General features: G+C 41.2%; 1 protein-coding gene and 1 pseudogene across 7 annotated transcripts in view; both read right to left on the bottom strand.

The window, feature by feature from the left end:
* ZNF157 (zinc finger protein 157) overlaps positions 1-20,260 on the bottom strand; it is a 40,223-nt gene that overhangs the window by 7,501 nt on the left and 12,462 nt on the right. The gene's annotated exons all lie outside the window — the stretch shown is intronic.
* Positions 8,436-10,075, bottom strand: LOC116646087 (annotated as a pseudogene).

Raw genomic sequence — 20,260 nt, 5'->3', positions numbered from 1 at the left:
CAAATTAGATGTTATAAAAGATTAATAAAGAAAAAAAGGTAGGGGCACCTGGTTGGCTTGGTCAGTGGAGTGTGTGACTCTTGATCTAGGGGTTGTAAGTTCGAGCCTCACCTTGGGTGTAGAGATTACTCAAAAATAAAATCTTAAAAAAAAAGGTAAATTGGTACAGCCATTATGGAAAACAGTATGGAGATTGTTCAAAAAATTAAAAATAGGAGCATCTGGGTGGCTCAACTGGTTAAGCATCTGCCTTCGGCTCAGGTCATGATCCCAGGCTCCTGGGATTGGGCCCTACATCGGGCTCTCTGCTCAGTGGGGAGCCTGCTTCTCCCTCTCCCTCTCTCTCTCTCAAATAAATAAAATCTTTAAAAAAAAACAAAACAAAAACTAAAAAATTAAAAACAGAACTATATAATCCAGCAGTCCCACTTCTGGGTATATATCTGAAGGAAATGAAATCACTATCCCAAAGAGATATCTGTACTCCCATGTTCATTGCAGCATTATTCACAATAACCAAGATATGGAAAACAACCTTAGTGTCCATCGATAAAAAAGATGTGGTATATATATAACAACCAAATATTATTCAGTCATGAGAAGGAAGGATATCCTACCACCTGCAACAGCTTGGATGAAACTGGAGGACATAATGCTAAGTGAAATGAATCAGACAGGGGCACCTGGGTGGTTCAGTTGGTTAGCATCTGCCTTCGGCTCAGGTCCTTATCTCAGGGTCCTGGGATTGAGCTCCATATTGGGCTCCCTTCTCAGCAGAGAGTCTGCTTCTCCCTCTCCCTCTGTGCTCACACTCGTTCACTCTATCTCAAATAAATAAATAAATAAATAAATAAATAAATAAATAAATCTTAAAAAAAAAAGAAGAAGAAGAAATGAGGGATGCCTGGGTGGCTCAGTTGGTTAAGCATCCACCTTTGGCTCAGGTCATGATCCCAAGATCCTGGGATCAAGTCCCGCATGGGGCTCCTTCCTCAGCAGGAAGCCTGCTTCTCCCTCTGCCTGCCACCCCCCCGTTTATGCTCTCTCTCTGACAAATAAATATTTTCTATTATTTTTTTTATTTACTTGACAGAGAGAGCACAAGAGGGGGAGCGGCAGGCAGAGGGAGAAAGCAGGCTCCCCACTGAGCAAGGAGCCCGATGTGGGGCTCAATCCCAGAGCCCTGGGATCACAACCTGAGCCGAAGGCAGTTGCTTAACCAACTGAGCCACCCAGGTGCCCCTCTCTGACAAATAAATAAATAAAATCTTAAAAAAAAAAAAAAAAAAAGGAAATGAATCAGAGAAAGACAAATACTGTATGATTTCACTTATATGGGAAATCTTTTTAAAAAAGGTCAAACTCAATAGAAGTAGAGTAGAATGTTACCAGGGGTATGGGGGAAATGAGGAGATGTTGGTCAAAGAATACAAAGTCAGTTATGTAGATGAATGAAGTCTAGAGATCTATGGGGCACCTGGCTGGCTTAGTCAGTGGCGCATGGGATTCTTGATCTCAGGGCTATGAGTTCAAGCCCCACGTTGGGTATGGAGATTACTTAAAAATAAAATCTTTAAAACAAAAGTCTAGAGATCTAATGTATAGGCATGAAGACTATACTTAATAATCCTATATTGAATGATGGAAAATGCTAAGAAAGTAAATTACAGGTGTACTCACCACACACGAAAAACAGTAACTATGGGGGCGCCTGGCTGGCTCAGTTGGAGGAGTGTGAGACTCTTGATCTCAGGGTCGTGAATTCAAGCCCCATGTGGGGTGTAGAGATTACTTAAATAAATACAACTTTTTGAGAAATGGTAACTATGTATGGAGACAATATGCTAATTAGCTTAATTGTAGTAATCATTTCAATATGTATATGTATATCAAATCATCATGTTGTATACCTTAAACATATACAACTTTTATGAATAAATAAGTAAACAGAAAGAAAGAAGGGTTGACTAAGGGTACTATAAGAAGTATTAACACAAAGGGGTGTCTGGGTGGTTCAGTCGGTTAAGCTTTGGCTCTTGATTTGGGCTCAGGTCATGATCTCAGGGTCGTGAGATCCAGCCCTGCGACGGGCTCCACAGTGAGCCTGGAGCCTGCTTAAGACTCTCTCTCTCCCATGGGGTGCCTGGGTAAGCATCCTACTCTTGGTTTTGGATCGGGTCATGATCTCAGGGTCATGAGACTGAGCTCCACCTTGGGCTCTGCACTCAGTGTGCAGAGACTTCTTGAGATTTTTTTCCCCTTACCTCTCTCTCCCCCTCTGCTCCTCCCCCCACTCATGCTCTCTCTCTTTCTAAAATAAATAAATAAATAATCTTTTTAAAAAAGATTCTCTCCCTCGGCCCCTCCCCCCACCCCGCTTGCACTTGCTCCCTCTCTAAAAGAAAAAAAAGCAAGTATTAACACAAAGGGAATTACCAGCATAAAAATACAACCTTCTTGGGCTCCTGGGTGGCTCAGTTGGTTAAGCGACTGCCTTCGGCTCAGGTCATGATCCTGGAGTCCCTGGATCGAGTCCCGCATCGGGCTCCCTGCTCGGCAGGGAGTCTGCTTCTCCCTCTGACCCTCCCCCCTCTCATGTGCTCTCTCTCATTCTCTCTCTCTCAAATAAATAAATAAAATCTTAAAAAAAAAAATACAACCTTCTTAATTACCAAAAAAATTTAGAGGAAACACTCAATAAAAAAAGAAACACAGTGAATATAACATATACCCACAGTAATTACATCAGAAGATAAAATGAAAGAATTGAGACCAAACATATTTGTATTGTTTGTATCATCAAACAGTAACACAAATAACTGTAAATGGGCTTACCTCACCTATTAACCAAAAAAGGTTTTCACATTGCCTCATAAAGCAGAGCCCAACAATGCCATGCACAAGAGACATGTTTAAAACACAGTCACTCAAAAAGGCTAAAATTAAAGAGATGGACAAAGATTTACCAAATGAAAACAATATAAAAGCAGGGATAGAAATCCTGATGCCAAAGTAGAATTCCAAAAGCAATTATATGAGCCAAAGGAAGATACTTTGTAATGTTAAAAGCCCTGTCCAAAATGAAGATTTAACAACAAAGATATGTGAAAATACCTATGCACAAAGTTACACAGCAAAAGCCTATATAAACCAAAAACTATAGGAATACAAGAAACAGAAGCATTCTCTGATGGGAGACTTTGATACACCACTCACAAAATGAGACAGATTAAGTGGACAAAAAATAAGCAATGATACAAAGGACCCAAGCAACATAATCAATAAGGTGAAACTTTTGGATCTATATGTATTGAACATTACACACAGATCATACAAAATATACTCTTTCTCAAGCACACATAGGACATTCACAAAAACTGACCATATAGTAGGGCACAAAGAAGATAATCTCAGTAGGTTCCTTAAAATAGCAATATTACAAACACCAATTACAATCAGTAAAGAAATTTAAGAGTTAGAAATTGACAAGCTGATTCTAAAATTCATATTTAAAAAAAGAAAGGACCTAGATAGCCAAAGCAATTTTGAAAAAGAAGAAAAAAGTTAAAGGGCTTACATTACTTCATTTTAAGACTTATAAAGCGGGGCGCCTGGGTGGCTCAGTCGTTAAGCATCTGCCTTCGGCTCAGGTCATGATCCCAGGGTCCTGGGATCAAGCCCCGCATCGGGCTCCCTGCTCTGCTGGAAGCCTGCTTCTCCCTCTCCCACTCCCCCTGCTTGTGTTCCCTCTCTCGCTGTGTCTCTCTGTCAAATAAATAAATACAATCTTAAAAAAAAAAAAAGGACTTATAAAGCTACAGTTCTCAAGACAGTATGGTATTTTTGTAAAGATATACATGAGACAAAATAAGATTTAGAAATAGACCCACACATGAATGGTCAATTGATGTCTAAGGTGGCAAGGATATTCAGTGGAGAAAGAATACTCTTCTCAACAAATGGCTCTGGAACAACTGGATAGTCATAGCCAAAAAACTTCAGAGTTCCTGAAGGATCTTACTCAAATGTTAAGACTGATTATCTCCAGAAGGTGAGATTATGAGGAATTTTCAAATTAAAATTTTTATATTTCTGGTCATTTAGTTAAGGTGGTGTCTATCAGGTTTCTCCATTATAAAGTTACCAATTTTCCCTATGGAATTAACGAGTAATCTGTGGGGATATAACTTGAGACTATGCAAATATTTTGTTCGTCATTCAACTTTTATCCAATAGCTTTGGCATCCATCAGTGATTCTTGCTTGGCTCAGTTACCACTTCAATGGTTTCAAAATGGTTATTTTTCTAACTCTCATTCTTTCCACATTATTAATTGGCATTAGACATTAAGGAAGAACTTTCCCTTTCCCTTGTTCATTCGTTTATTATCAGTATGGACTCACAGTTTATCTTGGTCTCCAACCAGACTGAACACCTAGCTGGGCACCCAAGGCCATAGGCACACGTGTGGGTAAAATGGCCAGAAGGGCAGAGAAGAAACTTCTCTGGGACTCTGTCATGGAAGAATAATGAACTGTGATTCCAAAGTCTGCTGGTGAAGTCCTAACAGGGGCCATAGTTAGATTAGGAGGATATAGGGATACAACAGTTGATGGAATTAAGGTGGAAGGTTGGATGAAAATGGGAATGTTTGAATGGACCTTATGTGAAGTGGTTGCATCTCTGTCTAAATGTATTCCTGAGCTGGACATTATGTCTGACTAGGGAATACTTCTTCGGTCTAGTATGGTAACACAGAAGGAATGGAAGTTCACCCTTTGGGCAGTATTAATTGTACATGATAAATGAGAATCTTCAGAATTGCCCAAGCCTATGTAAGTTGTTATTCTGAAGCAGTACAGAATACGTGGTGGACAAAAAGAGATTGCTGCTTTAATTAATGGCATGTTAGAAGCTGGAGTGCTAGTCCAACAAATTCTCCTAGAACAGCCCTGTGTGACCTGTGAAAAAGGTGGATGGCACAGGAAGACTAACAGCAGACTATCAAGGCTTAAATAAATTAGTAAAGCCTGATAGCACCAGTAGCTCCTGATATGGTGGAAAAATAAAGAAAGCTGAGGAGATTGGTTCTCAGTGACTGATCCTGCAAATGCTTGTTCCTCTATCTCAATATAGGAAAAGAGTAAACAGCACTTTGCTTTCACATGGGCAAGATCCTAATTTACATGTACGGTACTGCCATGGTATTCTCTGAATTCACCAGCTGTCGTAAATCAACTATCATAATTTGGTTAGAAAGGATTTGGACTTGATGCAGGTCCCAAGGCTAATAATACACTACACTGATGATATCATAAGATCAGAAACTAAAAATCAAGCCAGGACTGACTGACATGCAATAGTGACACATGATGAACAGAGTGAGTTGAAAAATCCAAGGGCCTCCTCACATGGTGAAACTCATCAGAATACCCTAGGCAGGAGCTAACCAGGACATTGCACAGGCAACAAAAAATGAACTCCTGTTGGACCGCGACCATGGGCGAGAGCCAGGAACTGGCTCGAGCTTGAGAGGTCCTGTCATTCTCAGAAGGTAAGAAGTCCTCAGGTCCTGTATAAAGCATGAGTGATGGAATTTACACTTCTTCCTGAAAGGAGGATTCTGCGGTCACCATGTCAACCGGCACAGATATTTCCCTTCATATGATGAAGATCAGGGATCTATACTTACCCGAAAAGCTAGAGAGGCACCATGTGTTCCCATTGGGATGGCGGGGTTTGCGGCAATCATTGTGTGTGGATTATATAAATTGAAGAGCAGGGCAAATACTAAAATGTTGTCTGTTCACCTGATCCACATGTGTGTGGCAGCCCAAGGCTTTGCCGTGGGAGCAATGACTCTTGCTATGGGCTATCTCATGTATAAGGAATTCTGGGCAAAGCCTAAACCTTAGAAGAGATGCTGTCTTGGTCGTGTTGGTGGTAGTTGCTTTAGCTAGAAATCTCATTCTGACGTTATATGTTCACGTTGAAGATAAGTCATTAGAGTGGGTCAGACAATAACATGGTGATTTGAATGCCGGCTTCCTTTCTTGCAGGCTTCATCTGCCTGGTGACCAAATTACTAGTGACGAGTTCACTAACCAGGTCATTCGGGGAGTCAAATTAGCACCCAAAAACGTCACTTTTAAATGCACTTGATAGTGGTAAAATGTTTACCTTCTTAAACTCTTCTGATGAAATAAGTTCTTTTTTTTTTTTTTAATTTTATTTATTCATTTGAGACAAAGAGATACAGAGAGAGAGAGCATGAGCAGGGAGAGAGGCAGAGGGAGAAGGAGAAGCAGGCTCCCCGCTGAGCCGGGAGCCCAATGTGGGGCTCGATCCCAGGACCCTGGGATCATGACCTGAGCCGAAGGCAGATGCTTAACCATCTGAGCCACCCAGGTGCCCCTGATGAAATAAGTTCTAAAGGGGACAACGTTCCAGTCCTGACGTACTTCCAGTTGCTGCAGAAAATCACATGCATTTGATGTTATGTAGGAATCCTATTTATTCCAGTTAATTTAACTTTTTTCTGCCTGTTTTGTGGACTGATTGAGTACTTCACTTTTTAGGGCTGGTTAGCTATTGAAGAATCCTTTCAGAACACTGCATGGAATATAACATTATAAGCCTCCCCACAACTGAAAATGTGTGTGTGTATGTTTAAACCAAACCTAAAAAGCTGATAAAAGAACTGCTTAGAAGTAGTAGTATTTATTCCAGGATCATACCTGCAAACATGAGAATAACTCAATTATGGATCCCAGTCTAGCTCTTTTGTAACTGCAGAATTATATATATATATATATATATTTTTTTTTTTTTAAGATTTTTTATCTATTTATTTGAGAGAGAGAAACAGAGATAGTGAGAGAGAGCACAGGCAGGGAGAAGAGGGAGAAGCAGGCTCTCCGCTGAGCAGGGAGCCCGATGTGGGGCTTGATCCCAGGACCCCAGGATCATGACCCAAGCCAAAGGCAGACGCTTAACTGACAGCCACCCAGGCGTCCCTGCAGAATTATATTTATGCTGCTCTTATATTAGAATAATTTTTAAATGTCACCTTGAAATAGAAATAGCCATCAGGGAAATACAAATCAAAACCACAATGAGATACCACCTTACACCAATTAGAATGGCAAAAATTAACAAAACAGGAAACAACAAATGTTGGCGAGGATGTGGAGAAAGGGGAACCCTCTTACACTGTTGGTAGGAATGCAAGCTGGTACAGCCACTCTGGAAAACAGTATGGAGGGTCCTCAAGATGTTAAAAATAGAGCTACCCTACGACCCAACAGTTGCACTACTAGGTATTTACCCTAAAGATACAGATGTAGTGAAAAGAAGGGGCACATGCACCCCAATGTTCATAGCAGCAATGTCCACAACAGCCAAACTGTGGAAGGAGCCAAGATGCCCTTCAACGGATGAATGGATAAAGAAGATGTGGTCCATATATACAATGGAATATTATTCAACCATCAGAAAGGATAAATACCCACCATTTGCATCGACATGGATGGAACTGGAGGGGATTACGCTAAGTGAAGTAAGTCAAACAGAGAAAGACAATTATCATATGGTTTCACTCATTCGTGGGACATAAGGAATAGCACGGAGGACCATAGGGCAAGGGAGGGAAATCTGAAGAGGGAGAAATCAGAGAGGGAGATGAACCATGAGAGACTATGGACCCCGGGAAACAAACTGAGGGTTTCAGAGGGGAGGGGGTAACAGGGTGATGGGTATTAAGGGGGGCTCGTGTTGTGATGAGCACCGGGTGTTATACGTGACTACTGAATCACTGAACACTACATCAAAAACTAATGATGTACTATACAGTGGCTAACTGACCATAATAAAAAAAGAAATATGTATTTTAAGTGCTAATGCAAAGGTAAATGAAAAACACTTTTTAAATGCAAGAAGTATGTTTATTTTTCCCGTAAGAATCATAAATGTTAACAAATTATCTATAATGGAAATGATGAATGCCTCATGAGCAAGCTGGCTTGGTCACACACTATATACACTAACTTCGGTATACTCCAGAATACGGTACTGCACTTGTGAAATTCTCTTGTCTAACCTAAATTTCCATTCCATGGTGATAACGTGGTACATGGAGCATTACCGAAGTAAGTGAACATCTAAAAAAAAAACAAAACAAACCCAAACTATTGTTGCCAACCCCTGGTACTAAGCAAAAAACACAGCACCTGATCAGTTTACTTGGATTTTTGCAGGATGCATGTTTCACATCTGTGGATATTGCTAGCTCCTATCTATAAAATTACCCAAAGATGGTCATATTTGAATAAGATCCTGAAAAAAAGTAAGCTGTCTCAATTGCAAAAAGCAGTAGCTCTCTCTTTTTCTTTTATGGTGAAAAAACTTATATTTAGATTTAGCCAGCTGGACTCAGTTTAGATGATCCCGTTTTTGTTGGCAACATCCAAAGCATCATAGTCAGGAGCCAGTCAAACATATGCCTTCTTCTCTGCATTGGGCCTGATCAGGATGTTGATCTTGGCCACATCAATGTCACAGAGCTTCTTCACAGCCTGTGTGATCTGGTGCTTATTGGCCTTGATATCCACAATGAACACATGTGTGCTGTTGTCTTCTGTTTTCTTCATGGCTGACTTGGTGGTCAGGGGGAACTTGATGATGGCATAGTGGTCAAGCTTGTTTCTCCTGGGGGTGCTCTTCTGAGGATATCTAGGCCGCCTTCAGAGATGCAGTGTCTTGGGCCATCCGAAGGTAGGTGACAGGCAGATCTTTTTTTTTTGTGACTGGATGCCTTTCAGCACTATTTTCTTGGCCTTCAAAGCCTTCGCTTTGGCTTCAGCTTTGGAAGGGGCAGGGGCTTCCTTACTCGCCTTCAGTGCCATCTTTGTAAAAGGGAACTGTAGCTCTCTTGATGCCTTTGGCCATTATGATCCACACTCGGATACAATTTTGGAACCATCTGCAACTTGTACTAATAAAGACAGGAGCCCAGTAGGCTCATGAGCAAAATGATCATGGTGACAGGGATGGAGGTTATGTACAGACCCAGCAACATGGACTTCCACTCACCAAGGCTGATCTGGCTACAACCACAGCAGCATGCCCAAGGTGCCAGCAACAGAGATCAACACTGAGTCTCCGTTATGGCACCATTCTCTGGGGTTATCAGCCAGCTACCTGGTGGCAGGTTGATTACACTGGACTGCTTCCATCATGGAAAGGGGAGCACATTCTTGTTACTGGAACAGACAGTTACTCTGGATATGGATTTGCCTTTCCTGCACACCATGCTTCTCCCAAAACTACCATCTATAGACTTACATGATGCCTTATGCACTATTGTGGTACTCAACACCACATTGTTTCTGAGGAAGAAATTTACTTCACAGCAAACGAAGTGCAGCAATGGGTCTGCGCTCACGGAATTCACTTGTCTTACCAGGTTCCCCACCATCCCAAAGCAGCTGGCTTGATAGAACGGTGGAATGGCCTTTTGAGGACCCAGTTGCAGTGCCAACTAGGTGGTAATACCTCGCAGAGCTGAGGCAATGTCCTCCAGGAGGCTCTACAGCCTCTGAATCAGCAGTCTAATATATGGCACTGTTTCTCCCATAGACAGGAGTCATGGATCCAGAACTCAAGAGGTGGAAATGGGAATGGCACCACCCACTATTACCCACAATGATCAACTAGCGAAAATGTCCCTTCTCATCCATGTGACCTTATGCTCAGCTGGTATAGAGCTCTTAGTTACAAAGGGCTGGATACTTCCACCAGGAGACACAACAGTGATTCTCTTTCACTGGAACCTAAGACTGCCACCCAGCAGCTCTGGGCTCCTCGTGCCTCTGAATCAACAACAGGCAAGGAAGGAAGTTGCAGTGTCGGCTAGGGTGACTGATTCTGACTACCAAAGAGAAATTGGGCTGCTGCTACACAATGGAGGTAAGGAAGTATATGCCTGAAGTACAGAAGGCCCCTTGGGCACCTGGGTGGTGGCTCAGTTGGTTAAGTGTCAGACCCTTGATCTCAGCTCAGGTCTTGATCTCACAGTTGTGAGTTCACGCCCCATGTTGGGCTCCATGCTGGGCTTGGAGCTGACTTTAAAAAAAAAGGGGGGGTCCCCTTAAGGCATACTATCATGCTCTGTGCTTAAAGTCAATGGAAAACTATACAACCCCATTCAGGCAAGACTATTAATAACTGGACCCTGCAGGAATGAAGGTTTGGGTCACTGCACTAAGTAAAGAACCATGACCAACTGAGGTGCTTACTGAGGGCAAAGGGAATATGCAATGGGTGGTAGAATGTATTTATAAACACCAGTGCTCTGTCAAATAAATAAATTAAATCTTAAAAAAAATTTTATTTGAGAGAGAGAGAGAGAGAGAGCACTAGCTGGGTGAAGGGCAGAGGGAGAAGCAGACTCCCCACTGAGCAAGGAGCCCGATGCAGGGGCTCGATCCCGGGATACCGGGATCACAACCTGAGCCGAAGGCAGATGCTTAACCGACTGAGCCACGCAGGCGCCCTGAGGACTATAATTTTTATGAGTATTTCTTCCTCATTTTGTTATAAATGTGTGTGTAAGATAATCATTTTTGCTTTGTGCCCTCTCTTATCATCCAACATAAAATCTATTAATAATGGTTAGCTTTACATCACAGTATTTAAGTTACAGTATATCAAGGAGAAGAGTAAACATCACTCAATGACTTTGTATCTTCTTCTGAGGAAATAATTAGCCTGTTTTCGGTTATACACATGATAGTTGTATCACGTTGGGCAGAAGGACGACCCTGTTATTCTCTTTATTTGGGGATTGAGTATGATTTAAGGTGATGCGTGTGGGTGCCAAGTTGACAGGGGGTGGACTGTGATGGTCAGTTTTATGTGTCAAGTGGGCTAGCTATCATTCCCAGTTACTCAATCAAACACTAATCCTTGATAATCTGGAGTGGGTTTTATCCAATCAGTTGAAAGGCCTTAAGAGCAAAACTGGTTTCCCTGAGGAAGAAATTCTACCTGTGGGTGGCAATGTCAGCTCCTGCCAGTTTCCTGCTGGCCTACTCTATGGATTTTGGACTTGTCTAGCGAACTCACACAATCACTTAATCCAATTCCTTGCAATAAATCTCATAAAGTACATGCACATATATATCCCCTACTGGCTCTATTTCTTGGGTAAAACTCTGACTGATACAGAGTACCCAGTTGGGCCTTTAATCCTTATAAGACACAGAGGAGGAGAAGGCAGACACAAAGGAGAGGGTCATGTAAAGACAGAAGCAGAGATTATAGTGATATAGCCACAAACCAAGGAATGCCTATGCCCATAAGAAGATGGAAGAAGCAAGGAAGGGTCCTCCCTTACAGCCTTCAGAGGGAGAGTGGCTCTGCCAACACCCTGATTTCAGACTTCTGGCCTCCAGAACTGTGAGAGAAGAAATTTTTGTTGTTTAAGCCACCAAGTTTATGGTCATTAGTTATGGCAGAACAAGGAAACTAACACAAATTTTTCCTACGGGGAAGTCGGGTACTGCTGTAATAAATACCTAAAATGTGCAAGTGGCTTTGGCTTGGGCTAATGTGTAGCAGCTAGAAGAATTTTGAGGCAAGTGACAGAAAAAACCCAGACTGCCCTGAAGAGACTGTTAGAAGAAATATGGACGTTATGGGGCGCCTGGGTGGCTCAGTTGGTTAAAGCAACTGCCTTCGGCTCAGGTCATGATCCCAGGGTCCTGAGATCGAGCCCCCAGTTGGGCTCCTTGCTCAGCAGGGAGCCTGCTTCTCCCTCTCCCTTCCTTCTTGTCCTCTCTCTCTCATATAAATCTTTTTTTTTTAAAGATTTTATTTATTTATTTGAGGGAGAGAATGAGATAGAGAGAGCATGAGAGGGGGGAGGGTCAGAGGGAGAAGCAGACTCCCTGCTGAGCAGGGAGCCTGATGTGGGACTTGATCCTGGGACTCCAGAATCATGACCTGAGCCGAAGGCAGTCGCCTAACCAACTGAGTCACCCAGGCGCCCCTCAAATAAATCTTTAAAAAATAAAAATAAAAAATGGGCAGAGAACCTAAATAGACATTTTTCCAAAGAAAACAGACAAATAGCCAACAGACACATGAAAAGATGCTCAACATCACTCATCATCAGGGAAATGCAAATCAAAACCACAATGAGATATCACCTCACAACAGTGAGAATGGCTAGTATCAAAAAGAAAAGAAATAACAAGTGTTGGCAAGGATGCGGAAAAAGAAACCCTAGTGCACCATTAATGGGAATGTAAATTGGTACAACCACACACTGTGGAAAACAGTATGGAGACACTTTAAAAAATTAGAAATAGAAATACCATATGATCTAGTAATTCCGCTACTGGGTATTTACCCAAAGAAAATGAAAACACGAATTTGAAAAGATATCTGCACCCTTATGTTTATTGCAGCATTATTTACACTAGCCAAGATATGGAAGCAACCCAAGCATCCATCCATAGACGAATGGATAAAGAAGATATATATACACAATGGAATATTGCTTGGCCATAAGAAAAAATGAGATCTTTCCATCTATGATAACACAGATGGACCTAGAAGGTATTATGCTAAGTGAAATAAGTCAGACAGAGAAAGACAAGTACCATATGATTTCACTTATACATGGAATCTAAAAAACAAAACAAACAGACTCACAAACACAGAGAACAAACTGGTGGTTGCCAGAGTGTAGGTGGATGCGGGAATGAGCAAAATAGATAAAGGGGATTAAGAGGTAGAAACTTCCAATTATAAAATAAGTAAGTCACACAAATGACAAGTATAGCATAGGGGGGCGCCTGGGTGGTTCAGTCGGTTAAGTGTCCGACTCTTGATTTCAGCTCAGGTCATGATCTCAGGGTCATGAGATAGAGCCCTGTGTCGGGCTCTGCACTCAGTGGGGAGTCTGCTTGAGATTCTTTCTGTCCCTCTCCTTCTGCCCCTCCCTCTGTTCGCATGCACACTCACTCTCTCTCAAATAAATAAATAGATCTTAAAAAAAAAAAGGGAAGTACAGCATAGGGAACATAGTTAATAATACTGTAATAACATATGGTGACAGGTAGCGACTACACTTATGTGGTGAATACTGAATAATATATAGAATTGCTGAATCAATATGTTGTACACCTGAAAATAATATAACATTGTATGTTATTTATGCTTTAATTAAAAAAAAGAATCTATAACCTATAATCTATATATTCGCCTGGGGTGGGGGAACATTCTAACTTGGAAAAGTCAAAAGATAAATAACTAACTGGTTGGGAAGTCCCTGCATATGGTAACCAACTGTCAGAAGCCTAAAGAGTCTAAAGGTCTGGCACAAGTAACTTCCATCAGCTTTCTTTTTTTTTAAGATTTTATTATCTATTTATTTGAGAAAGAGAGAGTGAATGAGCAAGACAGAGAGAGAGAGCGCGCATAAGGCGGGGGGGCGGGGAGAGGCAGAGGGAAAGGGAAAAGCAGACTCCCCACTGAGCAGGGAGTTCGACAAGGGGGCCCGATCCTAGGACCCTGAGATCATGACCTGAGCCAAAGGCAGCCACTTAACCGACTGAGCCGCCCAGGAGCCACCCCTTCCATCAGCTTTCTTTTTTTTTTTTAATTTTTATTTCATTTTATTTATTTATTTGAGAGAAAGAGTGTGTGAGAGAGCACAAGCAAGGGGAACTGCAGAGGGAAAGGAAGAAGCAGGCTCCCCGCTGAGCAGGGAGCCCAATGCGGGGCTCGATCCCAGGACCCTGAGATCATGACCTGAGCTGAAGGCAGATGCTTAACGACTGAGCCACTCAGGTTCCCCCCATCAGCTTTCTTATGTAGTATTTCATACACCCAGTATCAGTATGCTGTTAGATGGCATGTTTTGCTTAGAAGTATTTTCTTCTAAAACTCTTAAGCCCACACAAAGTAACTGGTATATTGGGGTGCTTGGGCGGCTCAGTCGTTGGGTGTCTGCCTTCGGCTCAGGTCGTGATCCTGGGATTGAGCCCCGCGTCGGGCTCCCTGCTCCACAGGAAGCCTGCTTCTCCCTCTCCCGCTCCCCCTGCTTGTGTTCCCTCTCTCGCTGTCTCTCTCTCTGTCAAATAAATAAAATCTTATAAAAAAAAAAGTAACTGGTATATTGCTGAGTAACCTGACTCTGGATCAGATGCATTTTAATTAACCAATCAGATGATAATCTATGTTTTAGCCTTTCTCTTATCACTCAACAACTACAAGCAAAATCTTGTAGTTTTTAATCATAAACACTGAATGAAAATTTTTTTCAAAAAGAAAAACAGCTACAGAAGGACTGTGATAGCATTGATGGCAAGGTTGTAATTGAAGGTATCATTTCCATCATCCATATGAAGATCTATCAAAAGATTCCTTGACCCTCAAGTATCAGGAAATCTTTACTATAGAGGAGTTATTGATTTCTTTATGGAGATATTGTAATTCATGTGTCTCATTGCACTTCTTACTCTGTTAATGTCTTCCCAAAATATCAGAGATCAATCTGGACTTCAAAGTATCTAGCTGTGTAGTACTATCTACCAGCATGCCTACATTCTAAAACTTATGTTGATATTTTCTTCTTTTTACTCCCTTCTTTATCCTAATACTTATCTACTTATACTTAGAAGCTTCCTAAAAACCACAGGAAAACAAAAGCAACAAGTAAATAAAGGAACAAATAAAAACTGACTGAGGATGTGGTCATTTCTAACTCTTCTTTGGGAGATCTGGGAAGGAAGAGTTGGGGTGGGGTGGAGTGCTAATAAGGAAAAAGTTGCCATGCATGACCCAAAATCATCAGCCTCCAAATAGTATGAGCATGTAGAGTATCAAGAGGAAGACATTTCACTGACATCCACTGAATTCCTTACAACTTAATGATCCTTCTCCTGTGACACAAAAATTCCATTTCTAGAAAAATGTCTTTAACAAATAATCATGGATGTGCATAAAGACATAAATTGAGAATTTCACCACCGAAGGGTCAATTTTAATGAAAACTTACTGCTACTGCAAACGCTCAAAGGATGAAATGCTATGTAACCATTAAAATTATGTAGAAAATTATCTCTGGACACGGAAAAATATTTATGTAACACTCCCAAAGTTTCTTTTTTTTTTTTTTAGAAAAGGCAACCACTCTTATTAGTTTTACTTTATCCTCCCATTATTGTCTGTATTATAGGATAAACCAATAAATTATGTTAATGTCATTATGACCCCTCCACCAAAACAGATACATAAATAAATGTCGAAGAAGTAAAAGTTCTGTAATTTTAATCTGAAATGAAAATGAGCTCTGTATTTTTTTAAGATTTTTTATTTATTTATTTGACAGAGAGAGAGAGCACAAGCAGGGGGAGCGGGAGAGGGAGAAGCAGGCTCCCCACTGAGCAGGGAGCCCGATGAGGGACTTGATCCCAGAACCCTGGGGTCATTACCTGAGCTGAAGGCAGACACTTAACCGACTGAGCCACCCAGGCACCCCAAGCATGTAACTCTTGACCTCAGGGTCATGAGTTCAACCCCCACATTGAGCATGGAGCATAATTAGAAAAAAAAAAATTTTTTTTTAAAGATTTTATTTATTTATTTGGAAGAGAGCACACAAGCAGGGGGAGTGGGAGAGGGAGAAGCAGGCTCCCCACTGAGCAGGGAGCCCAATGCGGGGCTTGATCCCAGGACCCCAGGATCATGACCCGAGCCGAAGGCAGGCGCTTAACCAACTGAGCCACCTAGGCGCCCCTAGAAAAAAATTTTTTGAAATAGAAATGCCATAGGATCCAGTAATTCCACTACTGGGTATTTACCCAAAGAAAATGAAAACACTAATTTGAAAAGATACATGCACCCTTATGTTTACTGCAGCATTATCTACACTAGCCAAGATATGGAAGTAACCCAAGTGATCACTGATAGATGAATGGATGAAGAAGATGTGGTATATACATAATGAAGTATTACACAGTCATAAAAAGGATGATATTGTGCCCTTTGTGATGTGGATGGACCTAGAAGGTATTAGGCTAAGTGAAATAAGTCAGATTGAGAAAGACAAATATTGTATGATTTCACTCATATGTGGAATCTAAAAAAAAACAAAAACAAAAACAAGTGAATAAAAAAAAAAAGAGCAGAATCACACTTACACATCCAGAAAACAAACTGATGGTTGCCAAAGGGAGGGGGTGGGGGATGGGCAAAATGGGTGAAGGGGAGTGGGAGATACAGGCCTCCAGTTATGAAATGAGTAAGTCATGGGAGTAAAAGGCACAGCATAATGGCAGCTACACTTGTGGTGAACATAACATAATGTGTAAGCTTCTCAAACCACTATGTTGTACACCTAAAACTTATGTAACATTGTATGCAACTATAGTCAAATTAAAAAGTTAAACAAATAAAATATATTTTAGTAGTCAAAAACAATATTCTTTCCTACCTGTGATGCTCCATATCTGGGTCATAATAAAATACATTTAATTTAAAAAATAAAGTAAAGTGAAGAAGAGAAGACTGTGCCACTTGGAGATAAGGCAGATCAGCAGGGGACTTAAAAACATACAGAGCAGTGATTCCCTTGAGTTTTCTCTTTACCTTATATATCCAAGACTAGGTGCTGGAGAAGGTAGCAAACCAAAAATGCTAATGGGTACAGACGAAAACAGCTCTAAGAAAGTCTGCTTTAACTGGTCAAAGGACCAGAAAAGGGACAACCTGGCAAGAAAACTTAAAAATGATAACCACCTTATTCCAGCCAAGTATCATGAAAAAAAAAAAAACAAAAAACCTGTGGGTCTCGACTCCATCCCACCAGCAAAAGCCAAGTGGGGAGCATATACCTCCACTTCTGTCTGGCTCTAACAAAGTGCTATACCCCCTACAACACTGGGGTGGTATCAAAAAAGACAAAGTAGGGAGCTAAGGCTCATCTCTCTTGGGCAGTAATGAGCCTCCTCACTCAGTGCTATCAGGGGAGAAACCATGGGGAGACTAGACTTCAGCAGTAATGAGGCATCCTTCCTCCATCCTGCTGGAGTAGTATCAGAGAAGGTCTAATGGAGAGTCAGGACTCTCACCACTGCTAAGGAGGTGAACACTCTCCCACCCAGGAAGCTTTCAGGGAAGACACAACGGAAAGTTAGAACTCCACCCCCCGCCAGAAGTAACAAGCTCTCCATCTTGGGTTCAAGGGAAGCCAAATGCAAAACCTGGACTTATTCCCTGACATGGCAGTAATGAGATGATACCCTTTCTTCCCCAGCTGTATTGAAATTAGAGGAAGCCAGCTACAACACTTTAAATAAGAACAAGATTCGGGCGCCTGGGTGGCTCAGTTGGTTAAGCGACTGCCTTCGGCTCAGGTCATGATCCTGGAGTCCGGGGATCGAGTCCCGCATCGGGCTCCCTGCTCAGCAGGGAATCTGCTTCTCCCTCTGACCCTCCCCCCTCTCATGTGCTCTCTCTCTCTCTCAAATAAATAAATAAAATCTTTAAAAAAAAAAAAAAACAAGAACAAGATTCTCCTAACATAGTATCAAAAAATGTCTAGGTTTCAATAGATAATCACTCATATCAAAAACCAGAAAAATCTCAAACTGAATGAAAAAAAGTCAATTGGTATCAAGACTGAGATAACAAAATTATCCAACAAAAACTTTGAATCAGCCATCACAAAAATGCTTCAATGAGCCTGTCTCAGGAAGAAAACAGAAGACATAAGGAAGACCCAAATGGAAATTTTAGACCTGAAAAATGCAATAACTAAAATTAAAAAAACTCAAGGGATGGCCCCAAAAACAGAACAGAGGGAACAGAAATTACTCAATCCAAACAGCAGAGACAAAACTGACCTGGGGGCAGGGGGGAGTGCCTCAAGGATCTACAACAAAAGAACCAATATCATGCCATCAAAAAAACAGGAAGGAGAAAAGAAATAGGCCTTAAATTAACTACTCAGGAAACAACAGATGTTGGCGAGGATGTGGAGAAAGGGGAACCCTCTTACACTGTTGGTGGGAATGCAAGCTGGTGCAGCCACTCTGGAAAACAGTATGGAGGTTCCCCAAAAAGTTAAAAATAGAACTATCCTATGACCCAGCAATTGCACTACCAGGTATTTATCCAAAGGATACAAAAATAGTGATTTGAAGGGGCACATGCACCCCAATGTTTATAGCAGCAATGTCCACAATTGCCAAAATATGGAAAGAGCCTAGATATCCATTGATGGATGAATGGATAAAGAAAATGTGGTGTGTGTGTGTGTGTGTGTGTGTGTGTGTGTGTGTGTGTGTGTGTAGAATATTACTCAGGCATCAAAAAGAATGAAATCTTGCCATTTGCAATGACCTGGATGGAGCTAGAGTGTATTATGCTAAGCAAAATAAGTCAGCGAAAGACAAGTACCATATGATTTCACTCATATGTGGAATTTAAGAAACAAAACAGATGAACATAAGGAAAGGAAAAGAAAAGTAAGATAAAAATATAGAGAGAGACAAATTGTAAGAGACTCTTAACTAGAGGGAACAAATTGAGGGTTGCTGGAGAGGAGGTGGGTAGGGGGATTGGGTAATTAGGTAGTAGGCATTAAGGAGGGCAACTGATGAAATGAACACTGGGTGTTATACAGAACTGATTGATTACTTAACTTTACCCTGAACCTAATAATACACTATATGTTAACTAACTTTAATTTTTTTTAAAAGAGGGGGAAAAAAAAGTACATGAAGAAATAATGGCTAAAAATGTCCCAATTTGGTAAAACATAAATTTACAGGGGCACCTGGCTGGCTTAGTCAGAAGAGCATGCAATTCTTGATCTCGGGGTTGTGAGTTCAAGCCCCATGTTGGGTGTAGAAATTACTTAAAAATGAAATCTTAAAAAATAATAATAAATAAATAAAAATAAATTTACAGACTTTAGAAGCAGAACAAACCACAAACAGGATAAAACCAAAGAAATCCACACCAAGACGTATTGTTAAGCTTTTGAAAACTAAAGATTAAAAATATATACATGGAAAGCCATGCGAGAGAAATGACACCTTACCTACAGAAACAATTTGAGTGAAGCAGATTTCACATCAGAAACCATAGAGGCCGGGGCGCCTGGGTGGCTCAGATGGTTAAGGGTCTGCCTTCGGCTCAGGTCATGATCCCAGGGTCCTGGGATCGAGCCCTGCTTCAGGCTCCCTGCTCAGCGAGGAGCCTGCTTCTCCCTCTCCCTCTGCCTCTCTCCCTGCTTATGCGCTTTCTCTCTCTCTCTCTGTGTCTCAAATGAATAAATAAAATCTTTAAAAAAGAAAGAAAGAAAGAAAGAAACCATAGAGGCCATAGGAGGTAGCACAACATTTTTCAGCTGAAAGAAAAGAACTGTCAACAATGAAAATATCCTTCAGGAATGAAGGAGAAATCAAGACATTCTCAGATGAAAAAAAAAAAAAAAACTAACAGAATTTGTGCCCAGCAAAACTACCCTAAAGAATGGCTAAAAGAAGTTCCCTAAACAGAAAATGAAAGCTAAAAGAAGGAATCTTGGAACACCACAAAGGAAGAAAGAACACGGGAAACAAAAATATGGGTAAATACAATAGACTTTCCTTCTCTTCTTGAGGTTTCCAAATTGTTTGACTGTTGAAGCAAAATGGTAACACTATTTGAAGAGGTCCTAAATATATGTAGATGAAATAGTTAAGACAAGGGGCACCTGGGTGGCTCAGTTGGTTAAGCGTCTGCTTTCCGCTCAGGTCATGATCCCAGGGTCCTGGGATCGAGCCCCACGTCGGGCTTCCTCCTTGGCGGAGAGTCTGTTTCTCCCTCTCCCTCTGTCCCCTCTGCACCCCCTGCTTGTGTGCACTCTCTCTGACAAACAAATAAAATCTTTTTTAAAAAATAAAAGAAATATTTAAGACAATTATAAACAGGGGACAGCAAAGAGGATTAAAGGGTTGCAAGGTTTCTACATTTCACTCAAAGTGGCAAAATGATGACAGTAACAGACATATACAAGTTAGGTAAAATGATGCAATACCTAGAGCAACCATTTAAAAAGCTTTACGGGGGCACCTGGCTGGCTCAGTCAGTGGAGCATACGATTCTTGATCTCGGGGTTCTGAGTTTGAGCCCCATGTTGGGTGTGGAGATTACTTAAAAATAAAATTTTTTAAAAAATAGAAAATAAAAAAATAATATA

The sequence above is a fragment of the Phoca vitulina genome, unplaced genomic scaffold, assembly GCF_004348235.1.
Source record: "Phoca vitulina isolate PV1807 unplaced genomic scaffold, GSC_HSeal_1.0 scaffold35, whole genome shotgun sequence".
NCBI lineage: Eukaryota > Metazoa > Chordata > Mammalia > Carnivora > Phocidae > Phoca > Phoca vitulina.
Note: the sequence above shows the minus strand (reverse complement) of the source record. Positions and strands in the feature narration are given on the sequence as shown.